The sequence below is a fragment of the Lissotriton vulgaris genome, chromosome 3_1, assembly GCF_964263255.1.
Source record: "Lissotriton vulgaris chromosome 3_1, aLisVul1.2, whole genome shotgun sequence".
In the NCBI taxonomy this organism is placed as follows: Eukaryota; Metazoa; Chordata; class Amphibia; order Caudata; family Salamandridae; genus Lissotriton; species Lissotriton vulgaris.
Window position 1 is genome coordinate 728,785,865 of NC_141689.1, and position 18,808 is coordinate 728,804,672.

General features: G+C 41.6%; 1 pseudogene; it reads left to right on the forward strand.

Annotated features, from left to right (window-relative positions):
• Positions 1-16,963: 16,963 nt before the first annotated feature.
• On the forward strand, positions 16,964-18,277 carry LOC147726974 (metal transporter CNNM3-like; annotated as a pseudogene).
• Positions 18,278-18,808: the final 531 nt, after the last annotated feature.

Here is an 18,808-nt window from a genome sequence, read left to right on the forward strand (position 1 = left end):
TCCCCTTTGATCCACTTGTGCAAGTTGCGGTAAATTTTCTAAAACTTCCTGACCTTCACCCCCTAAACAGTGCAACAAAAGAGCCTGTTTACTCTCTCCACTCAAATTTGTACCTAACACCCTTGCATAGTTCTCAAAAATACTTTTCCATTTTTTCCGCTTTATGGCAGGTTCACCAGGATCTGACAGGTAAAACGGTGGCGCTGTAACATTCAGCATATCCTTTTTTTTTTTATAACGTCAAGCAGTATAAAAAAAAATGCTCTCACAATTTCTAACTAACTTAACTATACAACACACCTCAATGTACTAATACTGTTACTAATCCTAAAATGTGTGCCTGTCACCGTAAGTCTAAGCACAAATATAAAATTTCAATGTTAAAATGAACAATAAATAACACAGTTACCAAGGTGACTCTCAACTGTAAATTCTGAAATTTTTTCACTGGATAAATCGTCTCTTATTTCCTGAGGTGACAAACTCATTTCTTCTGGTGTGCTTGTCACCGCATATGTGACGCATTTCAACAAACTATGACTTCATGATGAACAGGTGTGCTTGTCACCGTGCCAACAAACACCAACTGATTCAACCTCCAATGTTGTTTTTTATTTCGGATCACGAAAAGGTGTGTTTGTCACCGTGACAGCAAACACAAAATTTGCGATCTTCAACGCTGCCTGAAACTCCTTTTACAAAATGCGCGATCTCCAGCGCTGCCTGAAACTCTTTATAGGTGTTTTTGTCACTGTGACAGCAAACACAAAATTTGCGATCTTTACCGCTGCCTGAAACACTTTTTTCTTCACCCAAGATGGCCACCGATACACGTCATCACTCGCGTCATCAACTTTTGTTGAAGTTACTTTAGGAAATTGAGCTTTCTTCTGCTAGTGTAATTCACTCATGTTCCTCACTTAAGATGGCCGCCACTAAGCATTCAGTCTACTTTTTTACAGGCGATCAAGTTTGTTTTTTCTTCCTCCGTTTCACACTTGTTCACCTCACCTAAGATGGCCACCACCAATTCTCACCAGCATTCAGTCTTTTCTTGACAGGCGATAGCGCACATCTCCTTCTTTCCTAAGATGATGTCACGATGCTCTGTGAAAGGCACACAGGCTCTTCGATACAAGCTAAATTAACGCTCACCGGCCACTGAGCCTTCCAAATCACCACCTTCATATTGTCACCCGACCTCCTCAGCACAGTCACTCGATCCAATTCCTGCTCTTGCAGACCTCCACTACATAACAGTAAGTTATCACCTCAATCTTCATATTATTTTCATCCCTTATTATCCATTTGTTGTTGTTGACGTTGTATCAAGACTTGAGTTCGTTTCACCATCCAAGCGTCGCCAGTGTTATAAGGTTGGACCACACAGGATGATGATTTAGATAAGAGGTATTTATTACAACCTCATCCAACAGCCAGCATAAGTTAACTGACAATAATAGAACATTGCACAACAGAACCTTAGACAGACCTGGTTCCATGCTCAGTGTTCTAGCAAGGAACCATGTTACATCATTGCACATAGTACAATTGTCTGTGCCTTAAATAAATTGAGACTAATATTTTATACTCTGTTTTAAGACTTTGCAGCATTCTTAAAGGCACAAAGGCAAGCATTAAGGTTGATACCATGCTTATGTCATCAATAATGAGAAGTTTCATTTTCTTCAAGAGTCTTAACAACAAGCATCTCCAGATATCTTGTGGTATTGTAATTTGTTGTTATGCTCCATAGGTAGTAATGTAGCATTGGTAATGTTCAAATTAAGTTATATTTTTAATATAAGGAAGTTATTACAAATATGCAATAAGGAAATGATGCTGAATATGGAACTATTCTACAAGAAATACGAATTGGAGAAATGACTGATCATGTCAAAGAAGTTTTACAGAGACGATTAGTTTTAAATTTGTTTCCAAAAGAAAATATTGTTGCTAGGCTTGTAGGTACTTTTAAAACAATTGACAACCGCAATGAAGAAAAGCAGCAAGTGTGAAAATATCCTACTTTGTTCGGCCGGGGTATTAGCTACAATAAAAAGATTCGATAAAGGTCCTTGACTTTGAATCAGAAAATGAAATTGAACAATAATTGATAACCCCTTGCCAAGAAAGGCAGTTAGTGTGCAAATTTTCACTGCCTTCGGCCGGTGTCGTAGGTCCAACAAAAAGCCTCAATAAAGGGCCATGAGTTTGTATCAGAATATGAAATTCACGAACAATTGATTACCCCAGCCAAGAAAGGCAGCAAGTATGCAATTTTTTACTGCCTTCGGCTGGGGTACTTGTTACATCAAAAAGGCGTGATAATGGGCTTGTAGTCTGAATACGAATATGAAATAGAATAGCTGATAACCATAGTCAAGAAAGGCAGCAAGTAGGTGTGTGCACGTGTAGATAATGTGTTGATTGAGTGGAACATGAATATTGTAAAAACTAAGAAAGGCTGTAAGTGTGCAAAGTAGCCACTGCTATTCACGGGTAGTAGTTTGCAAGAAGGCTCAGTAAAGGGCCTGCACTTTGAACTAGAATAACAAAGAGAAGATTTGATAACCATAGACTATACTGGCTCTTTTTTAATATTGGTAGACTTTTGTTAAGCTTTTTTTCATACATGAACGGCAGGAAGTGCGCAAATTACCCACTGCCATTCACGAGTAATAGTTACCAAGAAGGCTCAATAAAGGGCCTACACTTTGAATTTGTATTACAAGAAGAATAATTGATAACCCCAGCCAAGAAAAGAAGCAAGAGTTCAAATTTCCTACTGCCTTCGGCCGGGGTAGTTGATAGAATAAAAAGGGCTTGATAAAGGGACTGCAGTTTGAATAGGAATATGAAATTGAACAATAGTTCATAGCCCCTGCGTAGAAATGCAGTAAGTGCGCACGTTTCCCACTTCCTTCTGGCAGTGCAGTATCTACATGAAAAAGGCTCAATAAAGGGCCCGCACTTTGAATACAGATATGAAATAAAAGAATAGTTGATAACCATAGCCAAGAAAGGCAGCAAGTAGGTGTGTGTACGTGTAGATGATTTGTTGATTGAGTGGTAGATGAATAATGTAAAAAATTATGAAAGGCTGAAAGTGTCCAAATTACCCACTGCCATTCAAGGGTAGTAGTTAGCAAGAAGGCTCAATAAAGGGCCTGTACTTTGAATTTCAATAAGAAACAGAAGATTTGATAACCATTTGACTTTTAAGCTTTTGTTTATAAATGAACGGCAGGAAGTGCGCAAAGTACCCACTGCCATTCACGAGTAATAGTTACCAAGAAGGCTCAATAAAGGGCCTGCTCTTTGAATTTGTATTACAAGAAGGATAATTGATAACCCCAGCTAAGAAAGGCAGCAAGAGTTCAAATTTCCTACTGCCTTCGGCCGGGGTAGTTGATAGAATAAAAAGGGCTTGATAAAGGGACTGCAGTTTGAATAGGAATATGAAATTGAACAATAGTTCATAACCCCTGCGAAGAAATTCAGCAAGTGTACAAATGTATTTCCCACTACCTTCTGCCAGTGCAGTAGCTATATGAAAAAGGCTTGATAAAGGGCCTTGACTTTGAATCAGAATATGAAATTGAACAATAATTGATAATCCCAGTCAAGCAAGGCCGTAAGTGTCAAAATGTGCCACTGCCTTGGACTGGGGTAGTAGCTACAAAAAAAAACTGAATAAAGGGCCATGAGTTTGAATCAGAATATGAAATTGAAAAAGAATTGATAACTGCAGCCAAAAAAGGTAGCAAGTTGGTGTGTGTTATGTGTAGATGATGTGTTGATTGAGTGGAAGATAAAAAAGTTGAAAAATTAGAAAGGCTGCAGACGTGCAAACTATCCACTGCGTTGTCAGGGAAGTGGATCTTTGAATTTCCAAGTCATTAAATGGATAGGGCATCAAATTTTGCAGTGGGAGCATAAGAAATGGCTACGACATCGAAGGAAGCAATGTAAGTGCATTAAGTTACCATTGTGAGGGGTAGGGCTGAAAAATTACAACACCGGGCCCATTTCAGGGACTCTACTTTGAATTAGAATAATACTTGGCAAAGGCTGCAAGAAGGTTAGGAGATATGTGTGCTTTAGGTAGTGGATGCAGAATAATGTGAAAAGGAAGAAAGGTAGCGGATGTGGAAACAACCCCCTGCCTTGTAAAGGAAATGGGTGTTTGGTTTTCCAGTCCATTACAGTCTGAGTTGGATTCCTCAGTGGGAGCCTGAGAAATGGGTATCTCATCTAAGGAGTTATGCAAGTGCACAAAGTACACACACGGTGCGGTAGAAAGGAAGCAAGAGAAGACGCAAGTGTGCAAATTCCCCCTGCCATTGTCGAGTAATAGTTACCAAGAAGGCTGAATAAAGGGCCTGCACTTTGAATTTTTATTAGAAGAAGGATAATTGATAACCACAGCCAAGAAAGGCAGGAAGTAGGTGTGTGTACATGTAGATGATATGTTGATTGAGTGTTAGATGTATAATGTGAAAAAAAAGAAAGGCTGCAAGTGTGCAAATTACCTAGTGCCATTCACGGGTAGTAGTTACCAAGAAGGCTGAATAAAGGGTCTGCACTTTGAATTACAATAACAAACAGAAGATTTGATAACCATAGACTATACTGGCTGTTTTTTAACATTGTTTGACTTTTAAGCTTTTGTTTATACATGAACGGCAGGAAGTGCACAAATTACCCACTGCCATTCACGAGTAAGAGTTACCAAGAAGGCTTAATAAAGGGCCTGCACTTTGAATTTGTATTACAAGAAGGACAATTGACAACCCCAGCCAAGAAAGGCAGCACGTGTGCAGATTTCCCACTGCTTTCGGCCGGGGTAGTAGGTAGAACAAAAAGGCTAGATAAAGGGTCATGAGTTTGAATCAGAATATGAAATTCAAGAGTAATTGATAACCCCAGGCAAGTAAGGCAGCAAGTATGCACATTTTCAACTGCCTTCGGACGGGGTAGTTTGTAGTACAAAAAAGCTTGATAAATGTCTAATAACTAATGTTGAGGACAGCGCTGCTGCTGTTTCTTGTTTTTGATGAGGTTGATATAGTGTTTGCATAACACGAAAGGTCATCACAATAAATGCATAGAAATTTAAGTTTACGAAACTCAAGATCAATATGCGAGTATGGACTGATTGCTAAAGATGGTGTTGCAGCTGTTGATGTGCATGGTGTAGCAGCAAGTGGTTGTCCTGCAATCTCTGTGTTGCAGCTCAAGCAAAGTTGTTGGGGTGCAAGTAGTTTATGTGTTTTGTACTATATCTGATGTTCCAAAGGAGTATTTTTTGGATTGATCACACCTTCAAAAAGTTGTTTGGCAAATGTTATAGGTTACTATTGGTTGGTGTGGTTCAGTTAGTATGTGTTTGGACTTCTCTTGAATGTTTAAGGGACGCATTAGGGATTCCATGATAGCTAAATACTTTGTACTTAGTGAAATCCAATTCTATTTTATGAAGAACAGTTAAATTCTACATCCACCTCTAGGACTAGTGGGAGGGTAGTATTTCAAAGTGTTTGACAGGTTACACCACATGTTTCTATGTAGCTAAAGAAAAGTTAGCTTGGTTATGTATGGGCATGCTCTCACACAAAACTCAGCACTCAGCATTCAGGATTGTAAAGGCCTACCATAGGAGTGACTGATGAGTTTACATATGTCAGTTTACAAAAGAGAAAACAAGTACAATTGTTTTACATTAGTTATATACAGACCTGAGAGACTATGTATGTAAATTCATGAAATCTTTTTTGAAGGTTTGGAAGAAAGCAGTGAATGGGTGTTTAGAAGCAATACTGTCCAGCATAAAAAGTGCATAAGTATTTGGACACTTCTGGAGTCTAGTCTTGTGTCCAAATTATCTTAAAAAGTAATGTTGAGACACACTTTTTTTCACCGATTATGATTTCCACAATGATTTTAGAGCTGGAGAAGACTTCGTCTAACATTCCTACTTAATTTTCTTTTTGAAATGGAGTAATTTTTTTGTTTATCTGTTGAAATGTAAATTTAAATCTTCCTCTTTGAAGGTGAAAAAGCAACACCCCTCCTCTACACAATATTGTGTCTAAAAAGTTGTGGTAATTTCACTATTGCCAAGGTAGATATCTGACAATAGAATGAATTATATTTTTATACCACTATTCCATAGTCCTAATCCAAAAGGTGTGTTTAGAGTCAACAAAATTAATAAATTTTTTACATATACAGCCAGAAAAAGACAAGTATGATTTACATTTGATTTTGTTAATTGAAGGTGGTCATCTGCTGCATTCGAAACATTGGGCCTGTTGAGAAGAAAGTGAAAAGTATGTTTTAATTAATATTGCATTCTTTAAAGGTGAATAGCTTATTGAAATAAAAACTTTATATGTATTCACATGGTAAACATTGTTCCAGGGTCAGAATGGCCTTTTGAGTCTGTGCAAACCCACTAACTTCCATGTTTTATGCTTTTTTAAGAACTCTTCTCTAATCTTTTGTTATAGTGAAGAATGTTGGAAATTTCTTCCCGACAATGGCAGACATCAACCTTCTTTCTGAGTTGGGAAAAAAGGTGTTGGAGGAAAAGTGAATTTGTAAACATCCAGATTTTCGCATAAGCAAACTACACATGCAAATTTGCTCATGCTAAAATGTAGTTCACAAATATTTTCTAGGAGTACTATTTCTTTTCTACTTTTGTACATTTTTGGGAATTCACAAAAGCTGTATAGCTGCACTTAATGCTAAGACATATTCCATGGGTACACTTTTGAGACTTTCTTGAATAATTGGGCCCCTAATTTGGTCTGGCATTAACCATGACCTTTTGCTTTTATTACCTCTCTCTCTCTCTCTGTCTCTCTCTGTCTTTGTATCGGATGGCTTCACTGTGAGTCACAGCATTATGCTGTTTCACAAGGAGTATATGAGCACACAACTTAGATTTGTTCAATGCCAGTAAGTACTGTGGAAGTTTGTGCTTTTAAAACCAAAAATATTTTTTGCTTTTGCCAAAGTTTGTTATAATAGTGAGGGGGCAGCAGCTTACATGGCAATTAAGTTTTACAACCACAATGCCAAAACGAGTCACACAATGACAAAAGTAAAAAGGTGACCATCAATTTCAGACCTACTGTTTCCCATAATCTTACCGAAAGTAGTTACAGAGATTTTTCATAATGAATATTTTTGGGAAATACTAGCATGGATGAATACGTTATTAAATGATGCTGCAATAATATGGTAACAGAAATGTTATAGTAGTTTAGCAAAATGTTTTTTTTCCTGCTTTCTTTTTTTTTATGAACATTTTATTTTGAAAGCAAAGTATTATCAAACCTGATTTTAAGCTTCTGCAATTATTTTCGTCAAATCGCAGAGTATTGTGGGAGCAGTATACATAGCCTCATAGTGCTGAACTTTGGAAGTGTGCGTACACTTTTTTTACTTCAGAAATTGTTAGTAGTGCAGTCTGAGTTTACAACATTTATTTGGAAGAGTCACTCTAACTAATAATAATGACTGCATCAATGTTGTGCAAGTTTGAAGGTCTTTAACATATGGACAGTAATATTAACTCGGCAGTAGACATTTCTGATAAGTATACGTTGGTCAGGCGTGTCTCATAGCTGCACGCTTTTGTATACTGAAGCCACTGACAGTTGTGCACTCAGAGGTTACAACATTTACTTAGAGTACGCGCCCGAATAACAAATGCATTCAATTATGAACCATAAATACAGGTTTGAACAGTATTAACATATGGGCAAACATATTACGTTAACTACACACAGTGCCCTTCTCTGACTCATTATGTGGTACTGCTAACTGTCAGCCATAGGGTTTGTGCTGGTGGGAGTTGGGCCTACTTGTGCCAAGGACACAATACACATAAAAACTTGCTGCCCTTGACCTCAAACAATATGTGCTGTGCATCGGGCTATAGGAATTACACATTCTTGACGGTGCATAGTCAGCTTTCAAATATAGTGTAAGCAACTCAGGAAAGATTCTTACCATAAAGTTTTCTGTATAAGTTGCTGAAGCTTTTTGGGTGCAGACAGCACAATATTTTTCAATAGACTGTAAATGTAAAAAAAGATGTATATTAGGGAATCATAATAGCAATGCTAACCATTGAAAAGGTAGTTTGAAAAATAAATGTTATCCTTGAAACCCTCTTTGGTATTTACAAGTATTTTAAAGAAGTTGCATCAAGCAAAGAACAGTGGCAAACGGGTAGATTCTCAGAATCTTTCCATTTCTGACCGCTTTTTTGCATTTGGGATACCCCCAGGGGCCCAAAACCGGCCTCCCTCTTGCGGCGTATCGGGGGATTGCCTGTGCCCGCAACGGCCAGTCCAGGCCTGCCTCGGACGGCCTCGTGACGCAGAAAAAAAATATCATGATGGACGCACAATTAATAACGATAGAGGCCTAAGCACGTGGCGTAGTACAGAAATACGATAGCAATTTATGGACGCATAATTTATAAAATTAGAGGTGTATAGGACCTCGTGACCCAGATAGAAACTTTTATACTATGTGCATACAATTATAAACTATTAAGGGGTAGGAAAGCCATATGATAGAGAAAAAAATTGCATCATGCATATACAATTTACAGCGGAGTCTGATGTTGTGACGGATTCTCTTACCTTTGCTTCTGTCGTGTTTTGTCGTGTCTTCAAAGGCTGCGGTTTCGCTGGGTCTTGGGTGTTTTGGGTGCGGGCGCCGCCGCCTCTGTGCCTATGGTATTGTGGCTGGGCAGCAGCAGTAGTGATACCACGTCGAGTGTCAGGAGTCCTCCTCCGCTCGAGCTGTGAGTTTGTAGTGAAATCAATGACGACAGCAGCACAAGCAGGCAAAGGAGAGCGTGCTCACATCAGTGTTCAAATTATATGGGAACCGCGGGGGCTGAGCAAACCAAGCACAGGAGCATCATTGGTAGCGTTTTTGCGGTGTTTAAGAATGATGGCCTTGGGGGACATCACATTGGCTAATGTATTGGTTTCCAAGCTTAGTGATAGCAAGCATGCTAGGTGGTGGCATGTGAGGAGTGTGGGCGGGCGCCGCGCATGTGCAAGTGTGAGTGTGTGCGCCAACAATTAACAACAGAGAGAGATGGGGGCGGTGTTATTATGTGCGCAGAGGCAGGCCCAGAATCGGATCTCCAATGAGTGACTACTTTTAATCATTCTCGTTAGCGCGCCCTGTGCTCTGATTTGTCATTGAGAGGGTGATCGCACCATACATGTACTGCTAATCATAGTCAGCGTGTACCCGCGCATATATAGTACAAATATGGTTTGACGTTACGTGTCGCATCAAAGGTTAAGTCGGACATCATGAACGGTGCCTGTACGCGAAAGGCGCCAATGTTTCTACATGGTTAAAAACATATATTTATATATTTAATGTACATACTAAGGAAAGATATTATTTGGGATAACTATGAACATTTTTTTTACAGTTTTAACAATCATATATTGCTTTTAAAAACAATTACACAAATCACGGTAGAACACTATGCGTACTGGTATGGAAACAGCTGCGTAAGCGCATCATAAGCGTACGTAAAGTCATGTGACTTTAAAAGGAGAGATTTGATTGGTTCATAAGTTTTCCTATTGTAACTGTTGAAAGTTCCGTCCCATTATAATCATTCGACTTTGACTTTCTAAGGAGAATCATTTCTTCTGACAATTTTTTCAAATAGAAGGAAGATCATTATAAGAGCAATGGACTCATCTTCCAGCAGTTCTTCAGAGGGAGGTTTCATTCCTGAAGAACCTCCAAAGAAGAGGAAAAAAGCTCTAATTTGGCAATTTTTTACTTTTCCAGAAGGGCAAAAAAGGTTAATGCTCCAAAAGTAACCTGTAAAATTTGCCAAACAACTCTTTCAAGGGGTGATCCATCTAAAAAATACTCCTTTGGCACAGCAAATATGGTGCGACATGTGAAGAACTTGCACCCCAATAACTTTGCTCGAGCTGCAAGACGGAAGTTGCAGGAGAACCCACCTGCTTCTGCACCGAGCACATCAACTACTGCAGCAGAATATTTAGCAAGCAGTCCACACCCACAAATTGATCCTGATTTTGCTGACGTTAAAATTGTATGCATTCATTGCAATAGACTTTTATGTTATAGGGAGCAGTCTATTGATCTGATGAAACGCAGGATGCAGGAGCATCGCTGTCCTCGACATTAGTTTTTTGGGTTTTTTCCATTCTTTTGTTCCTGTTTAATACTTTTTGGGTTCCAGTTCAATTTGTTTTAGTTTAAAAAAAAACTTGTTGACAAAACACAAAAAACATTGAAAAGTAAAAACAGAAAATAAAAGTTCTTTTAGAACTACCTTCACTGGTCAAAGAAAAAACTATATTTCTATGTTAGTGTGTATAAGTTTGTCAGAATGAATGTGTAGTTTATAAATGAATGAATGAATATATTACTAGTGTATGGAGAATGTGAAAGTGCAGAACTATAAGGAAGTGCTACAGCATAAATCTATAAGGTGTTTACCTATAGCATACTGTAGTATGTCCAAAGCACTTGAATGTAACATTTATACATAAAGTCTGTGCGTCAATTTACGCTGCTGGTGAAACTGTCTGAGTGAATTTGTATGTGTGAGGGGCAGATTTACAATCCCCTTGTGCCTCTTTTACACAGCCGTTGCATCGCTTTTGTGACACAGCAGTGGTGCAAAAGATGTGCCATGGTGTGTTGTATTAAGAATGTGATGCATCTGGAGCCAGAAGGAGGCTTTCCTGTGCAGTTGGGGGTGCAGCAACGCCTCCTAAAAGTGCCTGAGTGAAATGTATAACATTTCGTTCAGTTACTTTTGATCTTATGCTGCGTCAAAAGCTTGCATATGCTTGAAGCAGGTGTAAGGATTGATACATCATTGTGAGCATACGGCCCGAGAGCTTTGCTGGAGTTGTGTTATGGTTGCAATCGAAGTCAAGCAATAATTAATCCAAAAAATATTTAGCAATTTAGTTTTGTTAGTATTTTATAATAAGAATATGAAATATAATCTAAAAAGAAAATAAATATAAATATTTATATTAAAAATATAAGAAATTAGTATAAAAAGAAAGACATAATAATTAATTCATTTATAAATTATTATTTACAAAACCTTTGAAATTCACTGAAAAAACCATAGGTTTCAGGCATGTTATAGTTAGGAATTAGTATTTAAAAAACCTTAGAAATTCACTGAAAAAAACATAGGTTTCAGCCACGTTATAGTTAGGAATTAGCATTTAAAAAACCTTAGAAATTCACTGAAACAACCATAGGTTTCAGCCATGTTATAGTTAGGAATAAGCATTTAAAAAAATCTTAGAAATTCACTGAAAAAACCATAGGTTTCATCCATGTTATAGTTAGCTGGACATTTCCCTCATACAAAACCATTGAAATTCCTCCGTTATAGTTAGTTCAGCTAACTATAACTTGCGCACCCGCAATGCACTGCTTATGACTTCACATATTACATCACTCATGACATGGTCAGTGACATTACTCATGACATCACTGATGACATCTCAAATGACATCACTGATGACATCACTGAGGACATCATCCTTGTGAAAGAGTGGCAGACTTCTCTGCGTAATATAACCCTTGAAACACACATACAAAAATAGAAACTAACATTTTAAAAAAAACTCCCAAAAGAAAGAGAGCAAAGGCCACGTAGGGGAATTCAGGAAACTTCTTTATTTTCGCAGTCCTCTATTGTGGCGGATGCATTTCGGCATGTGTACTGCCTTCTTCAGCACCAAGAGTGATAAGGGGGATGTGGGTGAAAGCAGTAGTTGTAGAGTGTCCTGCCGCATACCGATAGGGTAACATCTTACTCCGCCCCGTAGCTGATGATGTGGCTCACCTGTTGACTGTAAGCCTGTTGTGTAGACTACAGAATCCAGAATGCCGCACTGTGGCGTGGTGAGCAATGCGGGGACAATCCGATGCTGGTGCGGACTGCTGGACCTCTCGCACAAGTGTCCCACAAGTCGCCAAAAAATTAACCTGTCCCCTTGAGTCCCCTGGACCGCATCAACCCCAAAAGCAATGGGATTCCAATGGCGGGGGTAAGTCCGGAAATCCAGCTCTCCCAATGTGGAGCGACATAGGTCCAACACCGCTGTATCTTCTTCCCAAGTCTCGGAGGTAGGCCTGGGTAGCTCAGTACCCTGAAATTCAGCAAATCCGCCGTAGCAGCAGCCAGCATACCCCAGGCCAACTTGTGATGCGGGGGCCCTTGTAGCGCGATTCTGGCATTCGCGTTTACAATTATAGGACAAATCTCCCAAAAGAAAGAGAGCAGAGGCCACATAGGGGAATTCAGGAAACTTCTTTATTTTCGCAGTCCTCTATTGTGGCAGATGCATTTCGGCATGTGTATTGCCTTCTTCAGCGCCTAGAGTGATAAGGGGGATGTGGGCGAAAGCAGTAGTTGTAGAGTGTCCTGCCGCACACCGATAGGGTAACATCTGAATCCGCCCCGCAGCTGATGATGTGGCTCACCTGTTGACTGGAAGCCTGTTGTGTAGACTGCCAGAATGCCGCACTGTGGTGTGGTGAGCAATGCGGGGACAATCCGATGCTGGTGCAGATTGCTGTACCTCTTGCAGTCACTCGCACAAGTGTCCCACAGGTCGCCAAAATTAAGCTGTCCCCTTCAGTCCCCTGGACCGCATAAACCCCAGAAGCAATGGGATTCCAGTGGCGGGGGTAAGTCCGGAAATCCAGCTCTCCCAATGTGAAGCGACATAGCTCCAACACCGCTGTATCTTCTTCCCAAGTCTCGGAGGTGGGCCTGGGTAGTTCAGTACCCTGAAATTTGACAAATCCGCCGTAGTAGCAGCAGCCAGCATACCCCAGGCCAACTTGTGATGTGGGGGCCCCTGTAGCGCGATTCTGGCATTCCAGTTTACAATTATAGGACAAACCTCCCAAAAGAAAGAGAGCAGAGGCCACGTAGGGGAATTCAGGAAACTGCTTTATTTTCGCAGTCCTCTATTGTGGCCGATGCATTTCGGCATGTGTATGGCCTTCTTCAGCGCCTAGAGTGATAAGGGGGATGTGGGCGAAAGCAGTAGTTGTAGAGTGTCCTGCCGCACACTGATAGGGTAACATCTGACTCCGCCCCGCAGCTGATGATGTGGCTCACCTGTTGACTAGAAGCCTGTTGTGTAGACTACAGGATCCAGAATGCGGCACTGTGGCGTGGTGAGCAATGCAGGGACAATCCGATGCTGGTGCGGACTGCTGGACCTCTCGCAGTCACTTGCACAAGTGTCCCACAGGACGCCAAAATTAAGCTGTCCCCTTGAGTCCCCTGGACTGCATCAACCCCAGAAGCAATGGGATTCCAATGGCAGGGGTAAGTCCGGAAATCCAGCTCTTCCAATGTGGAGCGACATAGCTCCAACACCGCTGTATCTTCTTCCCAAGTCTCGGAGGTGGGCCTGGGTAGTTTAGTACCCTGAAATTCAACAAATCCGCCGTAGCAGGAGTCAGCATACCCCAGGCCAACTTGTGATGCGGGGCCGCTGTAGCGCGTTTCTGGCATTCGCGTTTACAATTATAGGACAAACCTCCCAAAAGAAAGAGAGCAGAGGCCACGTAGGGGAATTCAGGAAATTCCTTTATTTTCGCAGTCCTCTATTGTGGAGGATGCATTTCGGCATGTGTATTGCCTTCTTCGGCGACTAGAGTGATATATATATCACAGCTCCTGTCTTAGCCCTCTCTGAGTTCATTTAAAAAGCTTTATTGCGAGGACGCTTTTCGGCGTATCTGCCTTCTTCCAGCTCGCACTTTACAAACAAGCAGCCATGCGTGTCAGTCCTTTAAATACATAGATAGATTCTCATTGGATGCTCTCAGACGAAAGGCAAGAGGGGATTGGTTAGTTCTATTTCACAGTTATTTCACAATTGTATCCCCTTAATTGTTATTTTAGTGCGCTCCAGGATTTCTTAATAGCCATTAGATAGTCTCAATGCTTGATGTAAATATTTACACATTGTGCCGCAACATGGGCTATCCCAGAGGAACGCACAGTTGTTATAACTTTTCCCTTTCGCTGCAGCCATTCAAGTGCCAAAGTACCTTCTCTCGCTATGAAATTAGCCGCTGTAGAAACCTCCTCGGCAAGCTACTTGGTTCCACAGTGACGCAGCGCAGGGGTCGGCCAATATCCAAGTCGCCACCAGTCTGTATGACTGGCGACTTTGTTGACCCTGGTACCCAGAATTCCAATGTGGCGGTGCCTGCGCCTGTATTGTATACTAAGCTCAAGTTCCACCAGTTTGGCGCTTTTAGCACTCTTCGTACCGGTTGCAGGGAAACAATGGCGATGGGTCCATTAAAATACCACAGCTCCTGTCTTATGAAGACACTGCACTCTCTGAGTTCATTTTAAAAGCTTAATTGCAAGGACGCGTTTTGGCATATCTGCCTTCTTCCCGCTCGCACTTTACAAACAAACAGCCATGCGTGTCAGTCCTTTGAATACATAGATAGATTCTCATTGGATGCTCTCAGACGAAAGGCAAGAGGGGATTGGTTAGTTCTATTTCACAGTTATTTCACAATTGTATCCCCATAATTGTTATTTTAGTGCCTTCCGGGATTTCTTAATAGCCATTGGATAGTCACAATGCTTGATGTAAATATTTACACATTGCGCCGCAACATGGGCCATCCCAGAGAAACACACGCTTGTTATCACTGTTCCCTTTCGCTGCAGCCATTCAAGTGCCAAAGTACCTTCTCTCGCTATGAAATTAGCCGCTCTGGAAACCTCCTCGGCAAGCCACTCAGTTGCAGAGTGACACAGCGCTGGGGCCAGCCAATATCTGAGTCTCCATATATATATTTTACCAACTGGCAGTCACTAGTAGGTAGTTATAGTTGGGATATAGGCCCTAATTTGCAACATTTTGGTGCAGGACAACCTCGCAAGGCTTCTTGATGCACTGCCCTGCATGAAAAGAAAAGGGCAGGAATACATGCACATACAAAAGCATAGAAAGAAAGCAAATGGTGTTGGTGTGCTGGGGGGTGCAACTCCATTCTAACTTCTGCGGCCTAACAAAGAAGACTCAGAGCCACATGGTGCCACCTACTGGGAAGTGTGCGCAATGTTGTTTAAACAGTGGCGTAAGAAAACTTGAGGGGGCTCCCCTGCAAAGTACATGCCGGGGGTCCCTCACTGTATGGAACCTGTCTGGAGCTCTCAGGTCAGGGACCTGCCAGTGCCAGAGGGGGCCCCTCACAGCTCGACCCCTTGCAATGCAGGGGCTGCTGGGGCTTTTGTTATGTCACTGTGTTTAAATCTTCTGGAACCAGTCTGGCTCAAGGTTACATTCTAAAGGTGAGGAATCTGCAGTCAGAGGTATCCATCAGAGGAAGTTGTCCAGCCAGCCTCCATTCATATCACAGGAACAATGTCCAGCTTCTGCACACAGGCAGAGTAGAAGATCAGGGCGTGCAACCTGTGTCTACGCCAGCACTAATGCTCCAGAGGAGGAAACCATGCTCGCTACCCAGACACAATGTATGTAATCCATGTACACAACTCTAGCCCAGCCACAGCCATTGGAATTTCTTATGTTAAAACAGGTCAATATTAGGCCAAGTGAGGGGCTGAGGAGGTTTTGTTCTTTATTAGTTGTTTTTAGGGATGAAATGACTGTCTTTGGAGGAGCCATAACAAAACAATGGAAAACCCGATGGATGGCAGGACCTGGGTATAGTTTAGAATAGACAACAAAATGGTCCTATCAGGACAACAACTTAAACTAGGATAAGATATTCAATCAAACAGCAAGCGAGACATAAATCGTCGCAAGAAACTTTCTGTGGAAGAAAGGAAGAAATAAATACAACACTGCAGCAAAATTTGCAATATATTGTATATATTAGGGTACTTGTATAGTATACAAGTCATTAAAATGAGAGACCCATTTGAACGACCCAACGAACCACGTATTTATCGGTCGAAACATCGACAATCTTTTCTTTGGCCTGGACTAGACCATTATCCTCAAGTAGCACCAAGATTGAGTAGAACTGTACCCTTGATTGAAGGATACGGACTCTGAGATTAAAGCCCATCTGAGACAGGCATTGTGCCGTTTTTTTTGCACTGCAATTCGCATTCATTCTGTACTTGTAAATATTTGGCACTTATCACACTGCACAAGCACTTGTTCCGTACTTTCAATTTCTTTTATGATTAGAATGACTTATATACTATACAAGTACCAAATATATTGCAAATTTGGCTCTGGTGTTGTAATTCTTCTTTCGTTTTTTCCACAGAAATTGTCTTGTGCCAATGTATGTCTCGCTTGCTGTTTGATTGAATATGTTTTCTAGTTTAAATTGTTGTCTTGATGAGACCATGTTGTTGTCTTTTTAGGTGAACGCATTGTTATGCTTTGTGTTGATTCAGTTTTGTTCTGAACTCCCTATTTATGTATAATCCCTTCCCTCAGCTACTTGCTTGAATACACATTGTATTGTTGAACATTTTTATTGTTTGTGTACTGTGTTGAGCGCCATTGTCTTACCTGTTTTAGTATCGTGAGAAGTTTGCTAATACATTTTCTACGAACTTAATTTTGTTGTACATGGGTTTACCTATTTTCTCTCTCTCTTTCCTCTTTCTTTCTTTTCTGATCTGTTAAATTGACACATTTTTGTAGCTTAACGTGTAGTTTGTTGTTTGATGTATGTATTGTTACCTTGAATACCTGTTAGGATTCCAGTATTTGCCCATTGTTCAGGTTTGTCAGGGTTGCACCTGTTGTCCATAACTACTTAATATGTGAAGCATTGTAGAAATGCTAGGCAAGTAAAAATTTTTACTTGCTTTTGCTTACCTAGCATTTCTACAATGCTTCACATATTAAGTAACATGGTGTTGGGCGGCCAGACTATGATGGAATCAGGAGACTGGAGTTGTAGGCTGCTGGTGCTTACTCTGCTCCCAGCGGGCCCAATGACGCACGCTCCTCCCCCTGCGCTGCTGGGCTTGCAATTTGAAGATCTCCAAAGTGCATCCTTTATTGGGGGTGTCATCTGTGTGCCCCTGGGTGCTCTTTCTCCTTAATGGAGAGGGACTACTTAATGCGTTTTGGGCCTGGCTGGCTTTCTCAGGAGGTGGTCTTGCAGTAGCTTGCCGGGGACCCAAGATGAGGGGCTATTGCAGCTGGAACCACTGGAATGGGGGGGGGGTATTGAGGACTGGTGACCGTGCTTGTCCCAAAGGGGGCTCCTCCAGGGCTATATCACATTTGCACAAGGACAGCTTTGGACGCTACCCTTGGGATACCTTTGCAGGTGCTGTGGTGGTAGTTGATTGCAAGTTGGCTCCAAGTACTAAGCCTTGGCTCCCAGGTATCCTGGCAGCTCCGACAGTGTTCTTGCACATGGCTTGCAGCTTAGCTCCTTAAGCTTAGAATTAGTAGAGCTGCATGTATTGCACTAATATGGAGCTCAGAAAGAGCGATGCAATGCAAAGTGACTGGAGTGACTGCAGCGATGTGGCACTGTGGCCTTGATTGCCACAGCGATCCTGGCAGTGGTGGCCAATGCAGCAGCTGAAGTCCTACTTTATCTGGCACTGGGTTTACCAGCGCCTGCCCTCTTTTTGGCAGTGGGCTCACTCTTGTTGCAAGGTGAGCTGGCTCCAGCAGCTCTCGCTTCACACTGGGGCCTGGAGCTGAGCGTCTGCACCCTCTGGCTGACACATGTGTATGGTCGTTATTTCCCTCTTTCTTTTCCAACTTGGCAAGATGATAAATCTGGCCTTCCGTCATGATATCAGTCCATGCCTGCTGGCAGATAAAGTGGTGGACATGATGTGCAATGGTCAGTCTTACAACGAGTTTGTGAAGGAGGAGTTCAGCAAAGATGCTCTGAGGAATATGACGATAAAGGACACCCTGATGCCGGAGCAGGACTGCTTCATGCTGAGTGCCATGCTTGACTTCAGCACCATATCACAGATCTTGCAGAGCGGCTATACTTGCATCCCTGTCTATGAGTAAAAGAGCTTTAAAATTGTGGATATCCTCAATGTTAAGGACCTTGGAATGGTGGACCCAATGACTGAACGCCCCTCAGCACCATCACCAAGTTCTACAACCACCCACTGCACTTTTTCTTTAAAGTCACCAAGCTCGAAACCGTGCTGGAGGATTTCAAGAGAGGTGAGGCCAAAGTCTAGGTCTTGTAGACCCGCACATTGATCACTAGGACTTCCTTATAGCACGGTTTGGTGTTTGAGAGCACTGGATGTTATTTAGTTCATTCTGTACCTGTGCAATGGCCAGCCAATTAGTTTCGCAAGCTAAAGCTTCTGTGCCTACACAACACTACTACCCACCCCATTTTTTGCTCGTAACCTACCATATAGCGCAGGTGTCTGGTTTGCTAAAGATTACTTGGGGAAATTCAGAAAGCTTCACTGGGAATGCATTTAGTCCGCTGTTTACCAATGGCTTTGTTGTTTGTACGTCACATGTGCTTGGTTGCTGACTTTATTTGTTTTAGACTGTCCAGCTGAAGTTTGTCCCTCCAGTGACCCTATCCTTTCACCAGTGTTCGATTTCTGCTTTCCACTCTATACCACTCCAAGCCCCTGCACTCAACTCTGTGCCACTCTACTCTGCACCACTCTACTCAATACCAATGCCCTCTATTCCACTGTACTCCACTCCAAGCAAATGCACACTACACCAGTGCATTCTAGGCCTTT